Below are 27772 nucleotides of genomic sequence, written 5' to 3'. Positions count from 1 at the left end.
TCTTATTTCATTCGACGCCACACTGGGCGACTTGCGCGCTGGTGATGAGGGTGAAGTGATGATGACAAAACAACACCCTCTCCCCTAGCTGAGAAAATCTCAAACCCGGCAGGCAAGCGAACGCGGGCCCACTTGCATGGGAGGCAAGAATGTTATCACCCAGTTAAGTAGGCGGAGAATTGTGAAGAATCGCGTGTAAATGGGCAGTCTGAAGATTTCAGAGTGATCCGTGTATGACAAATACTACTGGCACAAGGCAGACTAATTTCGTTATAGACAATGAATTATAAATGTTGAATATCGGAGGACGTCTATAAGAATATCGGGTGAGATAACCAAATGATTCAAATAATGAGAACTAAAAGAATGAAACTGGTATAAGTGTCTCATCCGTATGGATGATGGCTGGGATAGACTGATGTGGACCTGTAAAATGGTATCAAAGTCTTCTTATAATTAAAGTAAATTCAGTTATGCTGCTGCCGCTCATTGTAGGTTTATAAACACTAAGGGTCTAAGGTTCATTTAGCCCTCGCTCTCCTCCCCAGGAACTATTAGCATGTACAGTATATTCCACGTGCAAGTGTGAGATAGTTTTCTTTTCTTTTTACTTTATTTTATTTTTTATTTTTTATTTTTATTTATTTATTTATTTTTTTTTTTTTTTTTTTTTTTTTTTTTGTACATGGCTCCACGTTTAGAAACCCGTGAATAGTTACAATTGAAAGAAAACAGCCCTCGGTCACTATTTTTAACAAATTAACCCGGTTTCAACACTGCTAGCAGTGTCTTCATCAGAATTTAAATCAAAGATTACGCGAAGCGAAATGTAGTGTGATGAGGGCTATGCGAGAGGCGTTCAATGAATTCGAAAGTAAAGTTCTATGTACTGACTTGGCAGAAAATCCTAAGAAATTTTGGTCTTATGTCAAAGCGGTAGGTGGATCAAAACAAAATGTCCAGACACTCTGTGACCAAAATGGTACTGAAACAGAGGATGACAGACTAAAGGCCGTAATACTAAATGTCTTTTTCCAAAGTTGTTTCACAGAGGAAGATTGCACTGTAGTTCCTTCACTAGATTGTCGCACAGATGACAAAATGGTAGATATCGAAATAGACGACAGAGGGATAGAAAAACAATTAAAATCGCTCAAAAGAGGAAAGGCCTCTGGGCCTGATGGGATACCAGTTCAATTTTACACAGAGTACGCGAAGGAACTTGCCCCCCTTCTTGCAGCGGTGTACCGTAGGTCTCTAAAAGAGCGTAGCGTTCCAAAGGATTGGAAAAGGGCACAGGTCATCCCCGTTTTCAAGAAGGGACGTCGAACAGATGTGCAGAACTATAGACCTATATCTCTAACGTCGATCAGTTGTAGAATTTTGGAACACGTATTATGTTCGAGTATAATGACTTTTCTGGAGACTAGAAATCTACTCTGTAGGAATCAGCATGGGTTTCGGAAAAGACGGTCATGTGAAACCCAGCTCGCGCTATTCGTCCACGAGACTCAGAGGGCCATAGACACGGGTTCACAGGTAGATGCCGTGTTTCTTGACTTCCGCAAGGCGTTCGATACAGTTCCCCATTGTAGTTTAATGAACAAAGTAAGAGCATATGGACTATCAGGCCAATTGTGTGATTGGATTGAGGAGTTCCCAGATAACAGGACGCAGCATGTTATTCTCAATGGAGAGAAGTCTTCCGAAGTAAGAGTGATTTCAGGTGTGCCGCAGGGGAGTGTCATAGGACCGTTGCTATTCACAATATACATAAATGACCTGGTGGATGACATCGGAAGTTCACTGAGGCTTTTTGCAGATGATGCTGTGGTGTATCGAGAGGTTGTAACAATGGAAAATTGTACTGAAATGCAGGAGGATCTGCAGCGAATTGACGCATGGTGCAGGGAATGGCAATTGAATCTCAATGTAGACAAGTGTAAAGTGCTGCGAATACACAGAAAGATAGATCCTTTATCATTTAGCTACAAAATAGCAGGTCAGCAACTGGAAGCAGTTAATACCATAAATTATCTGGGAGTACGCATTAGGAGTGATTTAAAATGGAATGATCATATAATGTTGATCGTCGGTAAAGCAGATGCCACACTGAGATTCATTGGAAGAATCCTAAGGAAATGCAATCCGAAAACAAAGGAAGTAGGTTACAGTACGCTTGTTCGCCCACTGCTCGAAGACTGCTCAGCAGTGTGGGATCCGTACCAGATAGGGCTGATAGAAGAGATAGAGAAGATCCAACGGAGAGCAGCGCGCTTCGTTACAGGATCATGTAGTAATCGCGAAAGCGTTACGGAGATGATAGATAAACTACAGTGGAAGACTCTGCAGGAGAGACGCTCAGTAGCTCGGTACGGGCTTTTGTCAAAGTTTCGAACATACCTTCACCGAAGAGTCAAGCAGTATATTGCTCCCTCCTACGTATATCTCGCGAAGAGACCATGAGGATAAAATCAGAGACATTAGAGCACACACAGAGGCATACCGACAATCCTTCTTTCCACGAACAATACGAGACTGGAATAGAAGGGAGGACCGAAAGAGGTACTGAAGGTACCCTCCGCCACACACCGTCAAGTTGCTTGCGGAGTATGGATGTAGATGTAGATGTAGATGTAGATGTAGAAAGACTATTCTTTGATTTAAATTCTGCGGAAGACACTCCTAGCAGCGTTGAAACCCGGTTAATTCGTTAAAAATAGTGACGGAGTGCTGTTTTCTTTCAATTGTAGTTTTCTAAATATTTTCGGAGTGTACATGAGGCGAGACATGGCTACCAGGACGGTATTGACCTATTGGGATGTGGGAAACCACGTAAAAACAACATCCAGGCTGTCCGGCACACAGGCGGTACTCGTTGATCTGCTTGGTGGATTCGAATAGGGCGGATGCGTCTCCCGTACCGGAAGCAGGTGTCTTAACCCGCTAGGCTATCTGGGCCATTGTTACGCATAGTTCGATGTATGTGTAGGACGCAGTACTCAGGTTGGACTGTGTAAAAAACTCCGTCCGAACTGGCCTTGGAAGACCCAACGATACCGACCGGCCGCCGTGTCATCCTCAGACCACAGGCGTCACTGGATGCCGATATGGAGGGGCACGTGGTCAGCGCACCGCTCTCCCGGCCGTATGTCGGTTTACGAGACTGGAGCCGCTACTTCTCAGTCAAACAGCTCCTCAGTTTGCCTCACAAGGGCTCAGTACACCCCACTTGCCAACAGCGCTGGGCAGACAGGACGGTCACCCTTCCAAGTGCTAGACCAAACCGACAGCGCTTAACTTCGGTGATCTGACGGGAACCAGTGTTACCACTGCGTCAAGGCTGTTGGCTGGATTAAATAAAAAATTCAATTTAATAACCGCCTGCGTATCTGATGTAATGAACCACATTCACGCATGCAACTGGGTGAACACTGTTACCCAAAGTATAGATGACAGGGCGGCATACGGAACACAGGGCTTTCTCTATCGTATGGGCGTACTTGGCAGTCGGCTAGGGCAACGAAATCTCAAGGGTGGTAGATTTTTGGTGGAAACCGAAAAAGTTTCACTTCTCCTTATTTCATAATTTTGCCTGCTCACAAATATAACATAAAAATATTATCTTTGAGGCAACTCAGGCACCAGACATGAGCGCACACCCTCGACAACGACGTACGTGAGCCTGTATATCCGATGTATATCTGTAGATTAGATAACGAGTGAAGGGGTAATATTTCGAAATAGGAAGGAATGGACTTTACAACAAAGCTTTACTTCAGGAATATATTGGTATCAGACTGAGGCGTCAGATAAGAGTTAATTTGGTCATGAAGGTGAGTGTAGGGGTAAAAATGTTGGTGGCAGGTCAAGGCTGTGAATAGGTTCAAGTGGACTTAGGGTTCAGTAGTTATGCAGTGGTGAAGAGACTTGTACAGGAGTGAATAAGTTGCAACACTGCAACAAACCGGTCTTCAGACTCATTACTACACCCACCCAGCAGCAAAAACACCTCAACTTGTTTACCAACGGTGCATTACCTTTAGAGTCGGTACGTGGCACTGCAGGTGTAATTAACCGTTCCGCTATCACTGAGGATACAGGAATTACCTCAGTTACAATTTTTCTCGCATATTTATACTAGAAATCATGCTTTCAATTTGAATGTCTGTGAAGTTGTTCGTTATATACACATTAGCATTTTTTGCTTAATATACAGGGTGATTACAATTAAAGTTAAACTTTCAAACCTCTGTAGAAATAACACCACTGGTGACAATGGTGTCAAATTGGAACGGAATATTATCGGAGAATGGGGAAAACGTGTGGCAGAAGAAAAATAAATACTTAAGAAACGTAGCAATAGATGGCGCTGTAAGCACCATAATTTAACAGTGGTCCGCTACAAATGACAAATGAATCATATAACAATGTCTAAGGTGAACGTTTCACGTTTAACAAACTGTGCTACTCAGTGCGCATAGGTGTACAGATGTGATACTGTTAGTCATGTACGCCCATGCACCACGGCAAGGGTATATGACATCGAATGAGAAAAATCGGTTTTTAATTGTCCTTGAGGCGTAGCGCCGTATAACGATCCTGCCTTGGAGGCAGTTAAGAGGCAGATGTGACTCAGAGCTGGATAGTGACATATGGTGACGCGAGACTGGACGCGCACGTAGTTTATGTATCAGCTGAGAGAGGACAGTATTGGGTAGGGGGACTGTGATTTTAGTGTCGATTGTGCTCACTAGAGTGCACTAAAGTAATTGAATGTTTTTCATAAACTGTTCTAGTATTTTCATAAAGTGTTATATGTCTTTTTATGTATGTAAAATGTAGTAAATGTGTTTTAGCAGTATGAATGATGCGTGAGTGTGGTTTAAGTTTAACATGAAGATAACTGTTTAGCGAGTTATGTAGTAGGATTTAGTGTGGGAACATTTCGAAGAAGTATGGATATGGACAAAGGGGATTTTTGTAGAATAGATTTGTAAAGTAAGTTTATGGTAAAGAGAAAGTTAATTCAGGTATAAATAACAATATCAAATAACTTTACGCATAAGCAAAACTTCAGCATATTAGAAAATTACGTCGGTAAGAAGTGCAGTGATTATATTTACTATTTTGCGATTGGTTATTGATGAAAAGCGCGGACTCACGCGGGAGAATGTTGTTTTGCTATTGGCTGTTGAGTAAACTGACCAATGGTTAAGCAATATTTTTCGCGCGCCTTTCTCTGCTGGTAGAGAAGACTTAGTGTTCTAGAAAGGAGTCGAAGCCTAGCCATGAAAGACATCAGACGTGTGCAGTAGTAGTTCCAATGGAAATGATAAGTTGCCGGATCTAGCAGTGTTTCATACATCAAAAGTGTTGGAAAGTGACGGCATAATTATTCCGATGTGTGTATAGAAATTTCGGAATTTTTAAGTGAATTTTGTGACGAGATAAGACATATATTCCGCATTGCATATTGAGCAGGTCGGTGGCTTAAATCAGTGACTGCATTTGGTACCGACAGACTTAATATTTGGCGAGCATTATCAATCAAAAACAATCAGTATTTTTGTAGCTATTACGTTTTCGGGAAATGGAACACCATAAACTTGCTAACGTGAGTGAAAGGGATTGTGAGTGACTGTGTTAAGACTAACATGGGCTTGGCAGCGACATTTGTTCACCTAAGTTTCAGAATATATTAATTGAAGACAAAATTTCCAACCTTTCATTCCGTGTTTCTCCCGAAACGTAGATTAGTGACTGCCTGGTTCACGTCAAAGTACAGTAGGTTTCACTCGGCTTTCCTACTGATGATCTGCTGAGACAATGTTCACAGGTAGGTGCAGGTCCGTCGTAAAGGGACGGAAAGAACCGCGTCGCCGCATCCTGAGGCCAAAACCGGCATAAAAATCATCAATAAAAGTCATATCGGATTATTAATTCGCGTGTGACTGGCGCAAAACATGTTCAACATGCTGTTCACCGTTTTCTGCAACAAGTTGGAATCGAGAAACAGCATGTTACACAACTGATCGAAGTGTTTCGGGGGTCACGTTCAGTATGTGTTGGGCGATGCGTGCCTTCAGTGCATCTAAGTTTTCAATCGGAACACTGAACATAACTTCTTTCTGATAGCCCCACAGCCAGAAGTTACATGGATTAAGACCAGTTCATCGAGACAGTCAGGCTGTAGGGAAATGGCAGCTGATAATTCTAACATTTCCGAAACGCCGCTTCAGCAGCTGCTTAACTGGATTTGCAATGTGCAGACGTGTGCCATCTCGCATAGAAGTGATCCCATCCACACATCCACGCTGATGGACAGCTGGAATGACGTGGTTGCGCAAAAGACACTCGTAGCGCTGTCAAGTGACTGTACAGGTATCGGGATCAGAAGGACCTGTCTCTTCGATAAAAATTGGCCCTATGATAAATGACGCCGTAAACCCGCACCACACAGTGATCTTTTCAGGAAGAAGGGGTACTGGTTGATTTGCGTGTGATTTTCCGTTGCCCAATTGGACAATTCTGTGTATTGACATATCCTGTCAGGTGGAAGTGGACTTTGCCTGTCCACAAAATCTTCCTTGGCCAATCGTTCTCCACTTCCATGCGAGCAAGAAATTCTAAATCAAAGGTGTCTCTTGCTGACACGTCAACAGGAAGCAACTCGTGCACATGTGTAATTTCGAACTGATAACAAAGAAAAATGTTTAGTAGGATTTTACGCACCGTGCTAACGGGTATGTCCAATATTCGAGAAATTCTCCGTGCACTGCACGTTTGCACACCACCACTCGTCTCCTCCTGCATTGCTGTGGCCACTGCTTCCACTGACGTCGAATCAATTCGTTTCCTCCCTCTGCCAGGTTGCACACCAAAAGAACCCGTCTTTTCTAATTTCAGAATCATTTTCCCACGGAAGTCATCGGACCATCGCCTTCCTTCAAACCATTCAGTGGCCGGTACTTCTGCAGAGCGACGTGTGCACAGTCATATTCTTGTAATACAGCTTTACAAGCAGAGCGCGATCCTGCATTGAGACAGTCATGACGAACGTCGCAGACGCGAAAGGAGGAAAAGCCGTGTATCTGGCGTGTTTATAACAACTTTAATGTATCGTGCGCATGGCATGTGTTTTCATTTACGTATTCTGTGACAGTCAGCGCCATCTACTCTTCAATTTTCACACTATTTTTTTTTTCTTCTGCCATACATTTATCTCCTTCTCCGACAATATTCCGTTGCAACTTGACGCCATTCTGACAAGTGATGTTATTTCTACAGCGGCTTGAATGTTTAACTTTAATTATAATCATCCCGTACTTAAATATCATTATCCCTTTTTTTATTTATTTTTCAATGTTTCATATGGGGTGTTCTTCTTACTGTCTCTGTTCATATTGTTAGCTACGAAATTTGTAGGAGACAGACAAGCGTTACTGCATACAGAAGCAATAAAAGTTATATTGTCACCAATGTTGTTATCTTGCTATACTTGTATTTTCGTTATTGTGACAGGAAAAGAATTACGACAGTGAATTTATAACTTCTCTTGGTTGTTATTTTCATTTGCGGCATTCGTAGATTGTACTTCTGAGCGTAAATGTGGACAAGCGTTACGATGCGCAGTAGTTTGAAAGGATTATGAACATTGATAACCCAGATGAACTGTGTGACGAAGATCAATGTAGAGTTTGTGATATTATGAAGATAAAAACGATAGTCTTGAAGTTACCGAAGAAGTTGATAATGTCACGGAGGTAAGTGAAATACATCAAATGAGTGACACTAGGGTCAGAAAATTGGTCAGAAGGTGACACTGAGGATGAATATCCAGCTCTTTCAGTTATGTTCAAATCTGGAAGTGGTAACATGGTGTTCTACACCCTTCCGTCAAACGAAGAAGACCAGTTCTAAATATTCGTCGACAAAAGAATAGTGTAATGAACGACAGTAAATCTGTAGATTCAATTATAAATATGATTGCTTTATACCTCAAAACATGCTTGATATTATATGTAGGCGTAGCAGTGAAAAAGACCAAGACGTTTTTGGTAAATAGAATGAAATACATTCAGAACGACCTAACGACTGGCACAACACAATACGTTAGGAGTTGTTCGTATTTATTTTTATACTACTGGCTGTAGGAAATACTCATGCAAATCACACTAGTGTTACCGGGTCATGGAGTAGATCATTTTTATTGCTGTCACGTATCGTATTTCAATCATTATCACTTGTTTAAGGTTCGATAACAAAATTAGTTGCAATCTCAGAAATGCGGATACAAATGACAAACTTCAGTTCAGAAAATAAGTAGTTCTACGTTCTAGGGGACTGATGACGTCAGAAGTTAAGTCCCATAGTGCTCAGAGCCATTTGAACCATTCAGAGAGTTCAGAAAACTTTTTGTTGTCTTTGGGAAATGCGTGCATAAATAATTACAGTCCTTATGAGTACCCAACTGTTGATGGAAGACGGGCTACTTCGAGTACACAAGAGATCGAATAAAAATATGGATTTGTGAAGATGTTAAAATGGATATGTATGTAATCTACAAGTGTGTACTAAAATGGATTTGTATGTAATCTACAAGTGTATACGGGCATTAAAGTAGTCCTAGTAGAAATAAATCAAGGGCAACGTGTTGTATTGATGACAGCAAAATTTTCAATCTGAAAAGGGAATCGGTACAGATAATTTCTTTTTTACTTTCGTAACGCTAGTTGAAAAATTCTTGGATCGGAACTTAACATTAGTTAGAAGTCAAAGAGCAAACATACGGGAGATACCACAAAAGTTCTCATCTAAGGTAATAAAACCGGAAAACGTCTTCATTATTTGGATTCACAAAAAATGTGACCATCGTTTCATGTTCCAAAGAAATGGAAGAGTGTTATTCTGCTTTAAACCAAACACCATGATGACTCTATTGTAGGAGAATACTGAGATTAAAGGTGAATCAGACAGAGGTAATATTATGTCGAGACAAATGATTGTGTAAGTACAAAAAATAGTTGACTGTATCGAATGATAACGGAAACGGTGGTCATTGGAGCTCTCAACGCGTATGTTCTGTGGTCACAAAAATATCCAGACCGTCAGAAAAATTTCACAAGAAGGAGGAAGTATCTCCTTCATGAACTTATCCTGCAGATAATGAAACTGCACGTGGAAGAACGAGCAAGAAATCCATCTGGATTACATAAAGATGTTGTAAGAGCCATTGAAGCTATTAGAATTGAAGTAAAGAAGACATATTCTACTGAAGGCGCCAAAGGAGGTTCTTCCAGACAAATAGCAGAAATAAGATGTGCATTGCGTTCGAGAAATGAAGATTAGACAACTTGATTAAGTGCATGAAGTCCGAAAAACCAGCGTGCCAAAACCATGGAAGGACACTTTTGTCTTTTATACTTACCAACACATTGAGTAATTTTTCTCTGAAAGCGCAAAATATTTATCTATCTTTCTAAATCAGTCAGCAACCAACCTTTTTTCTCCTAAATACGATACGCTGAAGCTGTCTGAGATGCTTCCTAACGAGTGATGTTCATTGCTGAGTGGTCTCCAGCGCCGAAAAGCTTATCTCTTTACTATTGTGTTGGCTGAATATTATTTTGAAATTTCTTGCTGTCTGACGTATCATCTCACAGTCTTTGCATTTTCCATTTCTCATCATCCTACGTTCCCATCTTATCGACTGTGCCAATGGCACGGTATTTTTAAGGTATCTGTACTACATGGAGTACATAGACAGAACTCCAGTATCCATATGTTGGTAGGTTACAACTAAATTGATCGAAAAGCTTTTCCACCACCCTGATGTCCTACTTTGCGGTTTTTGATCGGATATCTCTTAACAATAGTCACCAGATCACAGGAAATCACTGCATACAGCCAGCTGTGCAAGGAAACTATTCGTTCCCAGTGCAGTTCAGTAAAATACGCAGAGTCTCCAATCAAGAAGGGGCAATGAAGCAAATTCGGTCTGCTGACATGTCTCGAACGGTCTTTTCAAGCTCATGACGCACATTATCGCGGTATGTTAAGAAGTATCAGCATGGGAATATAGCTGCCCACTTAGCGTGCAATATAGTGACTTGATTTGAAATTTGAACCTACTTCGTAAGATTTAAAACATATGTCTGCCTCTTAGTGGTCGCCAACGGTAAATAACACCAACTGACGACCACTACGTACATGTTGTGGCACGAAACTGGGAGGAATGTGTCGACACAGACAATACACCACCGTCAATCGGGCCTCTAGCCATCCTTTACGAACAACAATACCGCGGCGAGCGTAGAAAGTGCTGCACCTGGTATCGAACCGGGTTCATAAGCGTCGAGTTCTCTCGAACAATAAACGTGAATTTGTCCAATTTGTGATGTTCGTCGAAGAAGAGTATGGAGGTGTTTTTCCTTCCATCATTCCTTCCATAATGATCACTACAGTTTCTCTGACCAGGAATCAGATTCGGTTCGCTCATATTAATATGCTATATTCGCAACTCGCTGGACTCACAATAACGTTGTCTACGCAACTATCCTTAGTGTCTGGTTAGAACCTTTACCTATAAAAATCCCTTATAAAATCATGATTATTCAACAATTATCCTGCACGTAAACAAAAGGGAATAGTTACATGAAAATAAGTCAAGAAGACACATTTCTTTAAACGCTGTAAGATGAAATGGTTTAAGTTCATGAGGGATTATGGTATTAAAATACTGTGTTAATTATATCCTAAAAGTATTTCTGTAAATATATATGTAAATGGAATAGAAGGAGCTGCCCTGCAGTGTTACACTTCACTACATTTAGTACTCTCTGGCAGGTTGTGTACACATATATATGATTTCATTCAACCTTAAAATCATGAAGCCACAGTAGTCGTCCATTTATGTCGTAGTATCATTTTCCATACTTAGCAGAACTTTTTAGAAAAGAGAAATATTGTTGTAAACGAAGGACGTTTATAACTATCTGCATCAAAAACCATTGCCTCTATAAGTCGATTTTCGTCGAAAATCATTCACTAACGACATTAATACGGCTGTAATAACGCGCACTACAGGTTTAGTTAAAGTGAAGCGCTGTTTTAATTCCTGAGTGTAGGATTTTCAAAAAATCTTTGATCAATCTGTAGTCCCAGAAACTCAACACTATCAACTTATTGTATCTAGTTTTTTGTAGAAACTGTAGGAATAGCTTACGGAAGTCTAATGAGAGTCGCATATTTTATGTCCTGAGTCTCGTTAAATTTAGTGCTACACCATATGCCGTGAATGATATGCCGATATTTTAAAGATATTTCATAAAGATACAGGTTTTTTTTTTATTCCTGTAGCTGTTCATCCAAAAAATCTCTTACAACTTCTAACAATACAAATGGGTGATCATATACATGTATATCAGACACACCAAAGGACCAAAAACAGAATCCTCTCGTACGCCGAATCTAATTGCTTCGTCGCCTAAATGCCTATTGCTGTGTGCTCTAAATGATACTGATACACTCTGCGTTCTTGCAAGCTGGTAAGGCAAAAAATGAGCAACTGCTGTGTCTGCTATTCCACAATATTGCAACTTTTACGCAAGAATGACATGTTATACATTCTAAAAGCCTTAGGTAGGTCACAAAGTTATCATCAGCATAATCATCATATCAGTTGCTCTTTCTGTTGTTATAACTACACATTGCAACACATTAAACCTTCCGTAGTTGCTTTGTTCTATTATTTTTACTTTGACTGATGTGCATAACCTACTATCAAGGACTTTAAGCTCTGTTGCACAATCTAAGACGCTTCTCTCAGGATCACCAAGCAATGACATTTGTTAAGTAGATATGGATATGATAGATATTTTTGTAAACGGAGAAAGTAGGTCTTCCTATCGTTGTGTTTGGTACTTTATCAGAAACCCCTCTGTCTATAGATTATGCGATACAAGAGAACTGCGGGCCCTAATTTTCCCTTAGAACAGCTCTGCAGACGCCACAGATCAATGAGCACTCGCTGGCAATTAGCTCGGTCGTGTCCCAGTTCCCCGAAGCGTAAACACATTAGCTTTCTGCATTCCACATCGCGATAGTCATTCCATTACTACACACCGTATCCTGACTAAAGCATGAGTGCGATAGTGCCGATAGTGTACAGGTCCACAGTGTAACAACGTGTACTGTGTAAATCTTCGGAACTTCTTCTGCACAAATTTTCATAGATGTCTTAATTCTAGTACGAGGTCTGTTTACAAATTAAAGGGAATTTTCTAATTTAATGTGTTGTATTAGTCCGATTAGCGATATCATTTAGCTTCTGTTTTGTAAAAATATCTGAAATTTTTTTTTTACTGCGTTATCCATAGAATGGCATGCAGAACTTAACGGACAAAAATAACTTTCGGATGAAGTGTCGTCACTGCCAAGTGACGTAGCTCAATGAAACTTTGATCTTATACTGAATCGCCAAAGAAACTATTATAGGCATGCGTATTCAAATACAGAGACACGTAAACAGGCAGAATACGGTGCTGCGGTCGGCAACGTCTATATAAGACAAGAATGGCTGGCACAGTTGTTGGATCGGTTACTGCTTCTACAATGGCAGGTTATCAAGATTTAAGTTAGAACGTGGTGCTATAGCCGGCGCACGACCGGTGGGACACAGCATCACCGAGGTAGTAGTCAATGGGCATTTTTCCGTACAATCATTTCACGAGCATACCGTGGATATCAGGATTCCGGCAAAGCATCAAATCTCCGGCAACACGGTGCCCGGAAAAATATTCTGCAAGAACGGGAACAACGACGATTAAAGAGAATCGTTCAACCTGACTGAAGTGCAACCCTCTCGCAAATTGCTGCAGATTTCAAATCTAGACCATCAATAATTGCCAGGCTACGAGCCATTCAACGAAATACGAGGTGCATTCAAGTTCTAAGGCCTCGGATTTTTTTTTCTAAATAACTACTCACCTGAAATCTATGAAACTGGCGTTACTTCTCGACGGAATCGCCCTGCAGACGTACGCATTTTTCACAAAGCTGACAGCCTGATTCCATGGCAGCGGCGAAGGCTTCTTTAGGAGTCTGTTCTGAACACTGGAAAATCGCTGAGGCAATAGCAGCATGGGTGGTGAATGTGCGGCCACGGAGAGTGTCTTTCATTGTTGGAAAAAGCCAAAAGTCACTAGGAGCCAGGTCAGGTGAGTAGCGAGCATGAGGAATCACTTCAAAGTTGTTATCACGAAGAAACTGTTGCGTAACGTTAGCTCGATGTGCGGGTGCGTTGTCTTGGTGAAACAGCACATGCGCAGCCTTTCCCGGACGTTTTTGTTGCAGTGCAGGAAGGAATTTGTTCTTCAAAACATTTTCGTAGGATTCACCTGTTACTGTAGTGTCCTTTGGAACGCAATGGGTAAGGATTACGCTCTCGCTGTCCCAGAACATGGACACCATCATTTTTTCAGCACTGGCGGTTACCCGAAATTTTTTTGGTGGCGGTGAATCTGTGTGCTTCCATTGAGCTGACTGGCGCTTTGTTTCTGGATTGAAAAATGGCATCCACGTCTCATCCATCGTCACAACCGACGAAAGGAAAGTCCCATTCATGCTGTCGTTGCGCGTCAACATTGCTTGGCAACATGCCACACGGGCAGCCATGTGGTCGTCCGTCAGCATTCGTGGCACCCACCTGGATGACACTTTTCGCCTTTTCAGGTCGTCATGCAGGACTGTGTGCACAGAACCCACAGAAATGCCAACTCTGGAGGCGATCTGTTCAACAGTCATTCGGCGATCCCCCAAAACAATTCTCTCCACTTGTTCGATCATGTCGTCAGACCGGCTTGTGCGAGCCCGAGGTTGTTTGGTTTGTTGTCACATGATGTTCTGCCTTCATTAAACTGTCGCACCCACGAACGCACTTTCGACACATCCATAACTCCATCACCACATGTCTCCTTCAACTGTCGATGAATTTCAATAGGTTTCACACCACGCAAATTCAGAAAACGAATGATTGCACACTGTTCAAGTAAGGAAAACTTCGCCATTTTAAGTATTTAAAACAGTTCTCATTCTCGCCGCTGGCGGTAAAATTCCATCTGCCGTACGGTGCTGCCATCTCTGGGACGTATTGACAATGAACGCGGCCTCATTTTAAAACAATGCGCATGTTTTTATCTCTTTCCAGTCCGGAGAAAAAAAATCGGAGGCCTTAGAACTTGAATGCACCTCGTATCATCGATATGGGCTTTCGGAGTCGAAGGCTTACTCATGTACCCTTGATGACTGCTCGATCCAAAGACTTATGCCTCGGCTGGTCCCGTCAACACCGACATTGGTCTGCTGATGACTGGAAACATATTGCCTGGTCGGACGAGTTTCGTTTTCAAATTGTATCGAGCGGATGGACGTGTACGGGTATGCAGACAACCTCATGAAACCATGGACCCTGTCGCGCGGGGTAGCCACGTGGACTTAGGCGCCTTGACACGGTTCGCTCGGCTCCCCCTGCCAGAGGTTCGAGTACTACCCCACGCATGGGTCTGTGTGTTGTCCTTAAGGTAAGTTGGTTTAAGTTACATTAACTATTGTGTAAGCCTAGGGACCGATGACCTCAGCAGTTTGGTACCATAGGAACTTACCAAAAATTTCAAATTTCCATGGGCCCTGCAAGTCAGCAGGGGACTGTTCAAGCTGGTGGAGGCTCTGGTGTGGGGCGTGTGCAGTTGGAGTCATAAAGGACCCCCTGATACAACCTGACAGGTGACACGTACGTAGCCATTCTGTCTGATCACCTGCATCCATTCATGTCCATTGTGCATTCCGACGGACTTGGGCAATTCCAGCAGGAAAATGCAACACCCCACATGTCCCTAATTGCTACAGATTGGTTCCAGGAACACTCTCCTCAGTTGAAACACTTCCACTGGCCACCAGATTCCCCAGACACGAACATTTTTGGGATATCTCGGATGCCTTGCAACGTGCTGTTCAGAACTCCACCCTCCCGTATTCTTACGGATTTATGGACAGCCCTGCTGGATTCACGGTGTCAGTTCCCTCCAGCACTACTTCAGACATTAGTAGAGTCCATGCCACGTTGTGTTGCGGCACTTCTGCGTGCTCGTGGGGGCCCTCCACGGTATTAGGCAGGTGTTCCAGTCCTTTGGCTTTCTGTGTACATAAAAACTGCCACAGTATTTTAAATTAAAGGAAGATGCAAAAAGACGAAAGGAAATTAAAGTTTTATTCAAAGAGAATAACTACACTGAATTCGCCGCAACGTATATGGCCAACTAAACATACAAAAAGCAGAATATGGTTGTCACTATAACGTGTGATTTCCACGGACGGAACTGCATCCTCCCACGCCGGCCACAGGGTTGATAATGAGTTCTTACGGTAGAGCGCTCCACTTCTCCACCAGAACGGTCGAAAACTGCTGCCTGCTCGTTGGTGCATATGGGAATGCTACAAAACGTCTCCCCAACGAATCCCAGACATGGTGGCTGGGATTTACGTCGGAGCATTCGAATCCATTCGCCGAATACTCTCTCGTTCCATAAGCTTCTTCATCTGCACAGTTCGATGTGGTCTCGCAATGTCATCCGTAAAAATAAAGTCAGGGCCGGATGGAGGCCTGAAAAGATGTGCATGGGGAAGGTTACAGTGCCAGAATAGCGTTGACCGATGGGCGTACAGTGTTCAAAGGTTTGGAAGGTCAGTATGACCTCGCAACTTTATCACTCCCCACGCCATTACACCGCGACCACCAGTACTATCACGTTCAACAATGTTGCTAGGTTCATTACTTCTCGCCTTACGAAGGAGCGTAATACACACAGGAACATTGCTGAACGGTGTAGTTTTGGTGGACGAGGTGTTATGACGCTGTACCCCTTCCCAAAGTGCGTCTTTTCAGTGATAAATTCGGCACTGATATCATTTTTATGGATGGCAATGTGCGACCGCATCGATCTGCGGAAGTGTAGGAACTCTTGGGATGAGAGGACATTAGGCCAATGGACTGGCGTGTCCCTTCCCCCAACTTAAGCCCCATCGATCACGTGTGTGATGCTTTGGGGCGACGTACTGTATCACGTCCATAAGCGCCAAGATCGAGCCAGCAATTGTTAACTATACTGGTGGAGGAATACTGAACATCCTTCCACAGGAACTTCTTACTAACCTTATCGCCAGCACCAGAGCACGTTGCTGAGCATGCATTGCCATGCGTGGTGGTCCTACACCACATTCAGTATCTTGTTATACCTTCCGTAATGTCCAGGAAACCATGATAAATGGCGGCGACATAGCATAATTAATGGCTTTGAATAAAAGCGTGATTTCTGTTAGTGTTATTGTGTATTTGTTTCAGTTACCTTCTGAACCACTGTAGTAGTTCCCTCTACAGGGTTATTACAAATGATTGAAGCGATTTCACAGCTCTACAATAACTTTATTATTTGAGATATTTTCACAATGCTTTGCACACACATACAAAAACTCAAAAAGTTTTTTTAGGCATTCACAAATGTTCGATATGTGCCCCTTTAGTGATTCGGCAGACATCAAGCCGATAATCAAGTTCCTCCCACACTCGGCGCAGCATGTCCCCATCAATGAGTTCGAAAGCATCGTTGATGCGAGCTCGCAGTTCTGGCACGTTTCTTGGTAGAGGAGGTTTAAACACTGAATCTTTCACATAATCCCACAGAAAGAAATCGCATAGGGTTAAGTCGGGAGAGCGTGGAGGCCATGACATGAATTGCTGATCATGATCTCCACCACGACCGATCCATCGGTTTTCCAATCTCCTGTTTAAGAAATGCCGAACATCATGATGGAAGTGCGGTGGAGCACCATCCTGTTGAAAGATGAAGTCGGCGCTGTCGGTCTCCAGTTGTGGCATCAGCCAATTTTGCAGCATGTCCAGATACACGTGTCCTGTAACGTTTTTTTCACAGAAGAAAAAGGGGCCGTAAACTTTAAACCGTGAGATTGCACAAAACACGTTAACTTTATTGCGAATTTGCTGCACGAATGCGTGAGGATTCTCTACCGCCCAGATTCGCACAGTGTGTCTGTTCACTTCACCATTAAGAAAAAATGTTGCTTCATCACTGAAAACAAGTTTCGCACTGAACGCACCCTCTTCCATGAGCTGTTGCAACCGCGCCGAAAATTCAAAGCGTTTGACTTTGTCATCGGGTGTCAGGGCTTGTAGCAATTGTAAACGGTAAGGTTTCTGCTTTAGCCTTTTCCGTAAGATTTTCCAAACCGTCGGCTGTGGTACGTTTAGCTCCCTGCTTGCTTTATTCGTCGACTTCCGCGGGCTACCTGTGAAACTTGCCCGCACCCGTTCAACCGCAGGCCGACCCGTTGATTTCCCCTTACAGAGGCATCCAGAAGCTTTAAACTGCGCATACCATCGTCGAATGGAGTTAGCAGTTGGTGGATCTTTGTTGAGCTTCATCCTGAAGTGTCGTTGCACTGTTATGACTGAGTGATGTGAGTGCATTTCAAGCACGACATACGCTTTCTCGGTTCCTGTCGCCATTTTGTCTCACTGCGCTCTCGAGCGCTCTGGCGGCAGAAACCTGAAGTGCGGCTTCAGCCGAACAAAACTTTATGAGTTTTTCTACGTATCTGTAGTCAATGAATGGAGCTACAATGAATTTATGAAATCGCTTCAATCATTTGTAATAGCCCTGTATATATGTTCCAAGTTTCATCGAACTATGTTACTTGCCGGTGACATATTATACTGAAGTTACTTTAGTTCTTAAGTTTCGCACACTGATATACTACATGGGGCTTGTCATCGGATGCCAAAAAGGTTACTTATCCGATTTTTGTCTACTGCCGCCAGTGTAGCTACCGTGACGTCATTAATTACGTAGCAAAGAGACCAAACCACTTTCAGTCACAAATCGTGATTTTTATTTCAATACATGATGCGTTCCGAGACCTCGAAGCTCATCTTAATTACTCGGTCATTCGGCAACATTTTTTGAAGTTAGGTTACTACTGATTCTGCTAAGGGTTGAAATGCATAAAAATAGTCCCTGAGCGCTGTTTCATCTTTCGTAAGATAATTTAATTTAATTCAGGGACCAATCAAGTATCACGTCTTTTAAATTTTATTAGTAGATATCGGAGAGATCCTTGCACATATTAACATTTTGATTGTGATACTATTCATTTTGATTTAGTATTGGAGTCTTACTGCATTACTGTACGTTTACTCCTGGTATACAAGTCCGGCATGAGCTAAGGCCACTGAAATTTCTGCAGAGCGAGACCGACTCTGATCCCGTTCATCGACACGACCAGATGCATCATAGGAACTGGCTTAGGCGACCACAGGAAAATGCTGGATTGTCTGATGTAACCACCCAGTTCCTGCCTCGCTTTTGTTGAGGGTTTCACGTATGGGTGCAGTCTACAGCCCACCCTTGGGCGCAGTGCGAGAAGGAACCGGACGTAACACGTGGCAGACACAGCTAAGCTGACGAAGTGCCGGTAAGAATTTAAACTTTACTTTACAGTTTTCAGTTAGATGTTTTGCAATGTGCCTGGCTGTCCTCAGGTCTGGAAGGATTACTTCAGTCATGGGGAACCGAGAGTTCAGTTGCGATTGACCAGATATTTTAAAATGTTGTCTGGTGGAAGAGCAAACCAGGGGCTTTCTGTTCATTCGTCGGCCTTGTAGTACTGTAGAGGAGTGGGAGGCTGTAACATCTATCTTTATCTTATTTTGTATCTGTATCGATATTTCTATCTCAGTTTATAGCATTGCGTGTATGAGATGTTTTATCTGTCACGGATATTCTTTCACTATGTATATATGTTACAGTTACTTTTGAACGGTGTTGTTTAAAATGTGATTATTAATTTAAATAACTACTGGAATGATTATTATATAATATGCAGTAAATGACTTGGTCCATAGTTAGGGAATGTAGTGTTGAATGTCAAAGATATGGGGAAAGCCCGCAACTACGGAAGTAGCCTGGCGGAATGGAAAAGGTGTGGTTAGCGCGCTAGTGGCAACTCGTCGAAAGACGGGTAAGGAGTCTGGGCTGAGCAGAGCGGTGCTTAACATCTCGCTAGCAGTGGCGGGTCATTGTGGCTCAAATTTGTTGTGAATTGGCAAGAGAGCCAACCCGGTATACTAGAGGAAGCCGAAAGGCACGCGTTTTAGTTCACGCAGGCTGGCGTGAGGTCTGGAACAGGACAAGGAAATTAGACTTCAGCAAAAAACGTACGTTGCTGCTGGCATACTTAACTTTAATCCATAAATGGTGAACATCGCTCTTGATGGTACATGTTTTACAGTATCAATAGTAACTGGTAATGGCGCCTTGCTAGGTCGTATCCAATGACGTAGCTGAAGGCTATGCTAACTATCGTCTCGGCAAATGAGAGCGTATTTTGTCAGTGAACCATCGCTAGCAAAGTTGGTTGTACAACTGGGGCGAGTGCTAGGAAGTCTCTCTAGACCTGCCGTGTGGCGGCGCTCGGTCTGCAATCACTGATAGTGGCGACACGCGGGTCCGACGTATACTAACGGACCGCGGCCGATTTAAAGGCTACCACCTAGCAAGTGTGGTGTCTGGTGGTGACACCACATTCCTCCCCCGCAAATCGGCGGACGGTTGTGGCATAAGGCTTCCGCCCGCCGTGTGGAGGACCCCATGTTGACGTATGCGACGAGGTTGGGAACCTAACTACAGGCGAGGCTGTGCCACCCGCACCCTGCCATTCGGACCGCGGGGAGCTAGGAAACGCCTGAAAACCTGCTCCAGGGTGCACGCCAGCATGCGGTGTATGCGCCCGTAGAGAGACAGGAGGGGCCGAAGGGTCGACCTCCGTCGGGCCGGGGCACCCGACGGGCGAAGACGACATATGGTCCGGAGCGGGCAAGAGTTCCAAGTCGGAGGACAACTGGTCACGGGAAGCGATCGGCGGCGCGGGACCCAGGGAGGCGCCCGGCGGTTGCAGCGACGCGTCCACTGCGGGCGTCGCCGGAGGGAGAATAGGCGGCGGCGGCGGCGGCGGCGGCGGCGCGTCGCCATGGAGCAAAATGGAAGGCAACGTCGGTAATACCTGGGGCTGAGGCGAGCCTACTAGATGGGTCCCCCAGGGCGCTGACCGGACGGCACCGTCGCTGAAAGCAGACGGGGAGCGGCAGATCCCGTGCGACGACAGAGGCGCAGCTGATGGAGATGCCGACGCACCTCACCAGAGGCCCCCAAAACCAAATACATCGCGCGGCCGAGGTAGCGAAGAATGCGCCCTGCGAGCCAACGCCGTGAACCGCGATAGTTGCGATAGAATACAACGTCGCCTGGAGCAAAAGCAGGAGTCTGCCGCTCCACAGGAACCTGATGCGGCGGATGTAGCAAAGACATCAATGTGCGATGAGGGCGACCGTGGAGCAACTCAGCCGGCGAGCGACTATCTCGAGGCTGAGAGCGATACGAGGACAAAAAGAGCAATAGCGCGTCCTCCCGAGAATGCGACTCTTTCAACTTCAACATCTGTGACTTAAAAGTCCTGACCAATCGTTCAGCGGCACCTTTTGACTGTGGCGAAAACGGCGCGGACGTCAGATGTTGAATACCATTGGCCTCGCAGAATGACTGAAATTCTGCGGACACGAATTGTGGGCCATTGTCGGAAACAATAAACTGTGGAAGACCTTCAATGCAGAAGATAGATGATAACGCTTGGATGGTGGCAGATGACGTCGTGGAAGACATCCGGAAAACCACACACCATACAAGAAGAGCACATATTCGTAATCGCGGCATCGATTCCGAACCAAGTACAGTGCTGACAAGCAAGTTGTTTCGTTCGCACTATACCCCAATGTCCTTGGTGGAGAAGCTGTAAGACAGAGGACTGTAACGAACGTGGGACCACGACACTGGACTGATCATTATCAGAACGCAACAGCTAAACACCATGTCGTACAAACAGTCTCTCCTTGTGCGCAAAAAATTGGTGAACCAACGGATCCCCGATCCGTGACGTTGACAATGGCCATTGCGTAGCAACAAAACGCAGAACGGTAGCAAGGACAGGGCCGGCAGTTGTGGCTGTAGCTATACGACGAAAATCAATCGCAAAAGATTTGACCACGTCATCGGTTTCCGAATCAATGAACATGCAAGCAAGTTCGGAGGAATCGAATGCTCTATCCTCAGCAACAGGAAAACGGGACAACGCATCGGCGTTTCCGTGGACCGATACAAGATATCGTATTGGTACTGCGAGAGGAAAATAGACCAGCGAATGAATTTCTGCGCTGTACGTGGAGGTACAGGTTTGGTCGGATGAAAAAGCGATGTCAAAGGTTTGTGGTCTGTGATGATGGTAAAGTGACGACCATACCAGAGATCATGAAACTTTGTAACACCAAATTCGAGAGCCAATGCTTCTATCTCGATCTGTGAATAATTTCTTTGCGCAGACGAGAGCAATTTGGACGCAAAGGCAATAGGGCGATCGTGCGAACCATCTTTGTGCGCAAGCACAGCACTGATCCCGAAATCCGATGCATCCACCATCAACAAAAGGGGCTTCCGGGGATCGAATGGCGTAAGGCAAGTATTGGAAAGCACCGCCGATTTCAAATGGCGAAAGGCGCGTTCGCATTCCGTCGTCCAGACGAACGGAACACCTTTACGGCGTAAGCGATGAAGCGGAGCTGAAATGGAAGAGGCATGGGGAACATATTTGTTATAGTAATTTATTTTTCCCAGCACACTCTGTAGCCACATCAAATTCTGCGGCGAAGGCAAGTCTTGAAGGGCACGGAGGTGCTCTGGACTGGGATGTATGCCTTGGGCATTGAGTACATGTCCGAGATAGGGTAAGTCACGAGCAAAAAACACACATTTGTCCTTCCGCAAGCGAAGAACATTTTGTTGCAAGACCTGAAATAATGTTCTGAGATTGGCTAAATGCTCGTCTTCCGTCTTTCCGGAGATCACAATATCGTCCAGATAGTTTGCTGCCGTAGGGACCGACGCACAAACAGTTTGCAGATATTGCTGAAACAATGCAGGGGCGGATGCACACCGAATGGCAGTCGTTTGAATCGATATAAACCAAGATGCGTGTTAACCACCAAAACGCGCTGGGATTCTTCGTCCACCGGTATTTGCAAGTACGCGTCTGCTAGGTCCAACTTCGAAACATATTTAGCCGGGCACAGTTTCTCAAAAAGATCTTCCGGGCGGGGTAAAGGAAATGTTACAGTCACTAGTTGTGGATTCACTGTTGCCTTGAAGTCCACGCAAAGTCTCAATTTTCCGGAAGGTTTTTGCAAAATTACTAAGGGTGATGCCTAGAGAGAAGCCTGCACACGTTCAATGACACCTTGTGATTCCAAATCGTGTAATGTTTTTGCGACCTCATCAAGCAATGCGTGGGGAACATTGCGCGCTCTGAAAAATATTGGTTGCGCGTTTACTTTCCGTTCCAAACGTGCTTTATACACTACTGGAAATTGAAATAAGAACACCGTGAATTCATTGTCCCAGGAAGGGGAAACTTTATTGACACATTCCTGGGGTCAGATACATCACATGATCACACTGACAGAACCACAGGCACATAGACACAGGCAACAGAGCATGCACAATGTCGGCACTAGTACAGTGTATATCCACCTTTCGCAGCAATGCAGGCTGCTATTCTCCCATGGAGACGATCGTAGAGATGCTGGATGTAGTCCTGTGGAACGACTTGCCAGGCCATTTCCACCTGGCGCCTCAGTTGGACCAGCGATCGTGCTGGACGTGCAGACCGCGTGAGACGACGCTTCATCCAGTCCCAAACATGCTCAATGGGGGACAGATCCGGAGATCTTGCTGGCCAGGGTAGTTGACTTACACCTTCTAGAGCACGTTGGGTGGCACGGGATACATGCGGACGTGCATTGTCCTGTTGGAACAGCAAGTTCCCTTGCCGGTCTAGGAATGGTAGAACGATGGGTTCGATGACGGTTTGGATGTACCGTGCACTATTTAGTGTCCCCTCGACGATCACCAGTGGTGTACGGCCAGTGTAGGAGATCGCTCCCCACACCATGATGCCGGGTGTTGGCCCTGTGTGCCTCGGTCGTATGCAGTCCTGATTGTGGCGCTCACCTGCACGGCGCCAAACACGCATACGACCATCATTGGCACCAAGGCAGAAGCGACTCTCATCGCTGAAGACGACACGTCTCCATTCGTCCCTCCATTCACGCCTGTCGCGACACCACTGGAGGTGGGCTGCACGATGTTGGGGCGTGAGCGGAAGACGGCCTAACGGTGTGCGGGACCGTAGCCCAGCTTCATGGAGACGGTTGCGAATGGTCCTCGCCGATACCCCAGGAGCAACAGTGTCCCTAATTTGCTGGGAAGTGGCGGTGCGGTCCCCTACGGCACTGCGTAGTATCCTACGGTCTTGGCGTGCATCCGTGCGTCGCTGCGGTCCGGTCCCAGGTCGACGGGCACGTGCACCTTCCGCCGACCACTGGCGACAACATCGATGTACTGTGGAGACCTCACGCCCCACGTGTTGAGCAATTCGGCGGTACGTCCACCCGGCCTCCCGCATGCCCACTATACGGCCTCGCTCAAAGTCCGTCAACTGCACATACGGTTCACGTCCACGCTGTCGCGGCATGCTACCAGTGTTAAAGACTGCGATGGAGCTCCGTATGCCACGGCAAACTGGCTGACACTGACGGCGGCGGTGCACAAATGCTGCGCAGCTAGCGCCATTCGACGGCCAACACCGCGGTTCCTGGTGTGTCCGCTGTGCCGTGCGTGTGATCATTGCTTGTACAGCCCTCTCGCAGTGTCCGGAGCAAGTATGGTGGGTCTGACACACCAGTGTCAATGTGTTCTTTTTTCCATTTCCAGGAGTGTAGTTCTTAGCGCAACCGAGGCCCGGTGCAAAAATGTCTGCATTTTCTTCACAGAGACGAGAAACACTGGCTGAAGGCACAGTCTGGTTCACTGATAGGACCTGATTTACTATAGACAAGATAAACAACTGAAATAAATCGATACCAAACAAGTTCACTGCAGAAGAAGAACGAAGGACGTAAAATGACACAAGTTTTGTTTGCCCCTTGTATGTTGCAAGAAGACTCACTGTCCTAACATAGGGATATGCTCACTGGAATAGCTAGTTAGCTTAACATTTGCGGCACGCAACGGAGGTGTTCCCAGCAGTTTGTAAGTGTCTTGATTGATCAGTGAAACTGCAGCCCCGGTATCGAGCTGGAATGGTATCACTTTGCCGTTAATATCGAAGTCCACAAAAAGTTTATTGTCCTGCTGACGACAAGAGCGACTATCTCGTGCAACGTGAACTGACACTGGTACAAAATCACTTGTGGCTTGACGGGAGTTCCTGCGATGTCGACGCACACTATTTGTAGAACGAACACAGTCACTGTTAGAGAGAGTTGCACTGGGCAGAGTGGAATGAACAACATGAATTTCCATGGGTGAAGTGTCGTGGGCCTGAGTATCCTTGGTTAGATTCCGATTCCAGCGTGAAGCAAAGGACCTGGAACGGTATTGAGCTTTCGATCTGAGCTTTTTCTGGCAAACACTTTGAACATGTCCTTTTTTATTACAGTAAAAGCAAATAGCTTGGTGTGACGGGCAGTTCTCACGTGAATGTCTAGTAGCACACCGCGGACATGATTTCAGCACTGCATTTGCTTGCCGGCGTGGTACACGCGGCTGAGAGCCCGTCGTCAGCGGCGTGGTCGGGCGCGAGGACTGTTTACTTTTCCGTGCAGCTCGCCCGGCGGGCCGGTTAACCTGACACATGGGTGGCGAAGGTTCAAATGATGCCTGAGCAAAGCCAAGTGTGTCCTGGCGATCCAATATGTCCATCACTTGTTGAAGGGAGGGATTGACTAGTTTCAAATTCTGTTCCCTTATACGAACATCGGAAACGTTCTGTGCAATTGCATCACGCACCATAGTATCTGAATAAGGGAGTCCACATTGACACTCAAAAGCGCAATCCCTAGTAAGGCCTTGCAAGGTTGCAACCCACTCCTGATTAGCCTGACCTGATGTACGTTTTCTACAAAAGAAGGTATACCGTTTGGCAACTACATTGACTGATTCTTTGAAATATGCATCTAATGCAGACAAAATTTCGTCGTAGGACAGAGTTGCGACGTCGCATCAGGGAAATAATTTGACTATCACACGGTACAATTGTACCCCGACGGAGGAAAGGAGAAAAGGCTGCCGCTCATTACCTTGAATTCTGTAGGCGGCGAGATGGAATCCAAATTGGCGCGACCACTCCATCCAGCTTTCCAGTGCAGCATCAAAAGGACGAAAAGGTGAAAGGTGGTGCAACTGCGTTTTGAGGCTGCGTTAGCGGTGGGGCGGCGGCCGCCGCATCGTTTTGCATTGCACATTGACCCTGGACGAGCTGTCCAAGGGCATCCAGTAAGGCCTGCGACTGCTGATTCTGTAAGCGATAAATTTCGGACAGTACATCTGGAGATTGTGGCGAAGCCATTACACAAGTAAATCAGGGCAGTATAGTTACGAACGCGGTGTGGCCTCGTCGCCAAATGTTGTGGATTGGCAAGAGAGCCAACCCGGTATACTAGAGGAAGCCGAAAGGCACGCGTTTTAGTTCACGCAGGCTGGCGTGAGGTGTGGAACAGGACAAGGAAATTAGACTTCAGCAAAAAACGTACGTTGCTGCTGGCATACTTAACTTTAATTCATAAATGGTGAACATCGCTCTTGATGGTACATGTTTTACAGCATCAATTGTAACTGGTAATGGCGCCTTGCTAGGTCGTATCCAATGACGTAGCTGACGGCTATGCTAACTCGTCTCGGCAAATGAGAGCGTATTTTGTCAGTGAACCATCGCTAGCAAAGTCGGTTGTACAACTGGGGCGTGTGCTAGGAAGTCTCTATAGACCTGCCGTGTGGCGGCGATCGGTCTGCAATCACTGATTGTTGCGACACACGGGTCCGACGTATACTAACGGTCCGCGGCCGATTTAAAGGCTACCACCTAGCAAGTGTGGTTTCTGGCGGTGACACCACAATATTCTTGGAGTTTTGAGGCCAGAGGAGGTTAAGAGTAGTCTTTTTGGTCCTCGGATGCTTCATGTGGTGAGACTAATATCATGGTATGATTTTTGGCCCTATAAAAATAAAATATCCGACGCCAAGAAGATCTGTAACAGGGCGAAGCCAACAGCACTGCCGTGACTGCCTCGCCGTCATGTTAACAGCCACTGAAAATTACGCCACCAGTACTACCAAGTTTCCATTAAATTGTCTGTAATTAGTACTCTGTAAATGGACTAGGTATTTGTGAAATTTGGTTGATTTCAATACACTACTGGCCATAAAAATTGCTACACCACGAAGATGACGTGCTACAGACGCGAAATTTAACCGACAGGAAGAAGAAAGTGATATGCAAATGATTAGCTTCTCAGAACATTCGCACAAGGTTGGCGTCGATGGCGACACCTACAACGTGCTGACATGAGGAAAGTTTCCAACCGATTTCTCATACACAAACAGCAGTTGACCGGTATTGCCTGGTCAAACGTTGTTGTGATGCCTCGTGTAACGAGGAGAAATGCGTACCTTCACGTTTCCGACTTTGACAAAGATCTGATTGTAGCCTACCGCGATTGCGGTTTATCGCATCGCGACATTGCTGACCGCGTTGGTCGAGATCCAAAGACTGTTAGCAGAATATGGAATCGGTGGGTTCAGGAGGGTAATACGGAACGCCGTGGTGGATCCCAACGGCCTCGTATCACTAGCAGTCGAGATGACTGGCATCTTATCCGCATGGCTGTAACGGGTCGTGCAGCACGTCTCGATCCCTGAGTCAACATACGGGGATGTTTGCAAGACAACAACCATTTGTACGAACAGTTCGACGACGTTTGCAGCAGCATGGACTATCAGCTCGGAGACCATAGCTCCGATTATCCTTGACGCACCATCACAGACAGGAGCGCCTGCGATGGTGTACTCAACGACGAACCTGAATGCACGAATGGCAAAATGTCATTTTTTCGGATGAATCCAGGTTCTGTTTACAGCATCATGATGGTCGCATCCGTGTTTGGCGAAATCGCGGTGAACGCACGTTGGAAGCGTGTATTCGTCATCACCATACTGGCGTACCACACGACGTGATGGTATGGGGTGCCATTGGTTACACGTCTCGGTCACCTCTTGTTCGCATTGCCTACACTTTGAACAGTGGACGTTATATTTCAGAATTGTTACGACCCGTGGCTCTACTCTTCATTCTATCCCTGCAAAATCCTACATTTCAGCAGGATAATGCACGATCAGTTCTAGTACAATATATTTGTCCAATGAATACGCGTTTATCATCTGCGTTTCTTCTTGGTGTAGAAATTTTAATGGCCGGTAGTGTAATAATCGTGGTATTTCCCAAAGCTCCGTCTTATCCCAAATCACAGACCTGAACTGGAATCCTATCCTAGTGAATTTAATTCCGTGTGTCACAATTTATTATGGAGGGACTTATTCGGCAGCTGTAAAAATAGCTGTGATTGCTTTCTAATGTGCGGAGTTGAAGTATTTAAAGTTCAGTTTCATAGTTTGAGCAATACTCCACCTCCAGCTTATCTTCAAATCTATCTGCAGCATATCCTGAATTAATTTGCCTTATTTGAAAAGCTGCCTGAAAA

The sequence above is a fragment of the Schistocerca cancellata genome, chromosome 9, assembly GCF_023864275.1.
Source record: "Schistocerca cancellata isolate TAMUIC-IGC-003103 chromosome 9, iqSchCanc2.1, whole genome shotgun sequence".
Classification (NCBI taxonomy): domain Eukaryota; kingdom Metazoa; phylum Arthropoda; class Insecta; order Orthoptera; family Acrididae; genus Schistocerca; species Schistocerca cancellata.
This window is presented reverse-complemented; position numbering follows the sequence as displayed.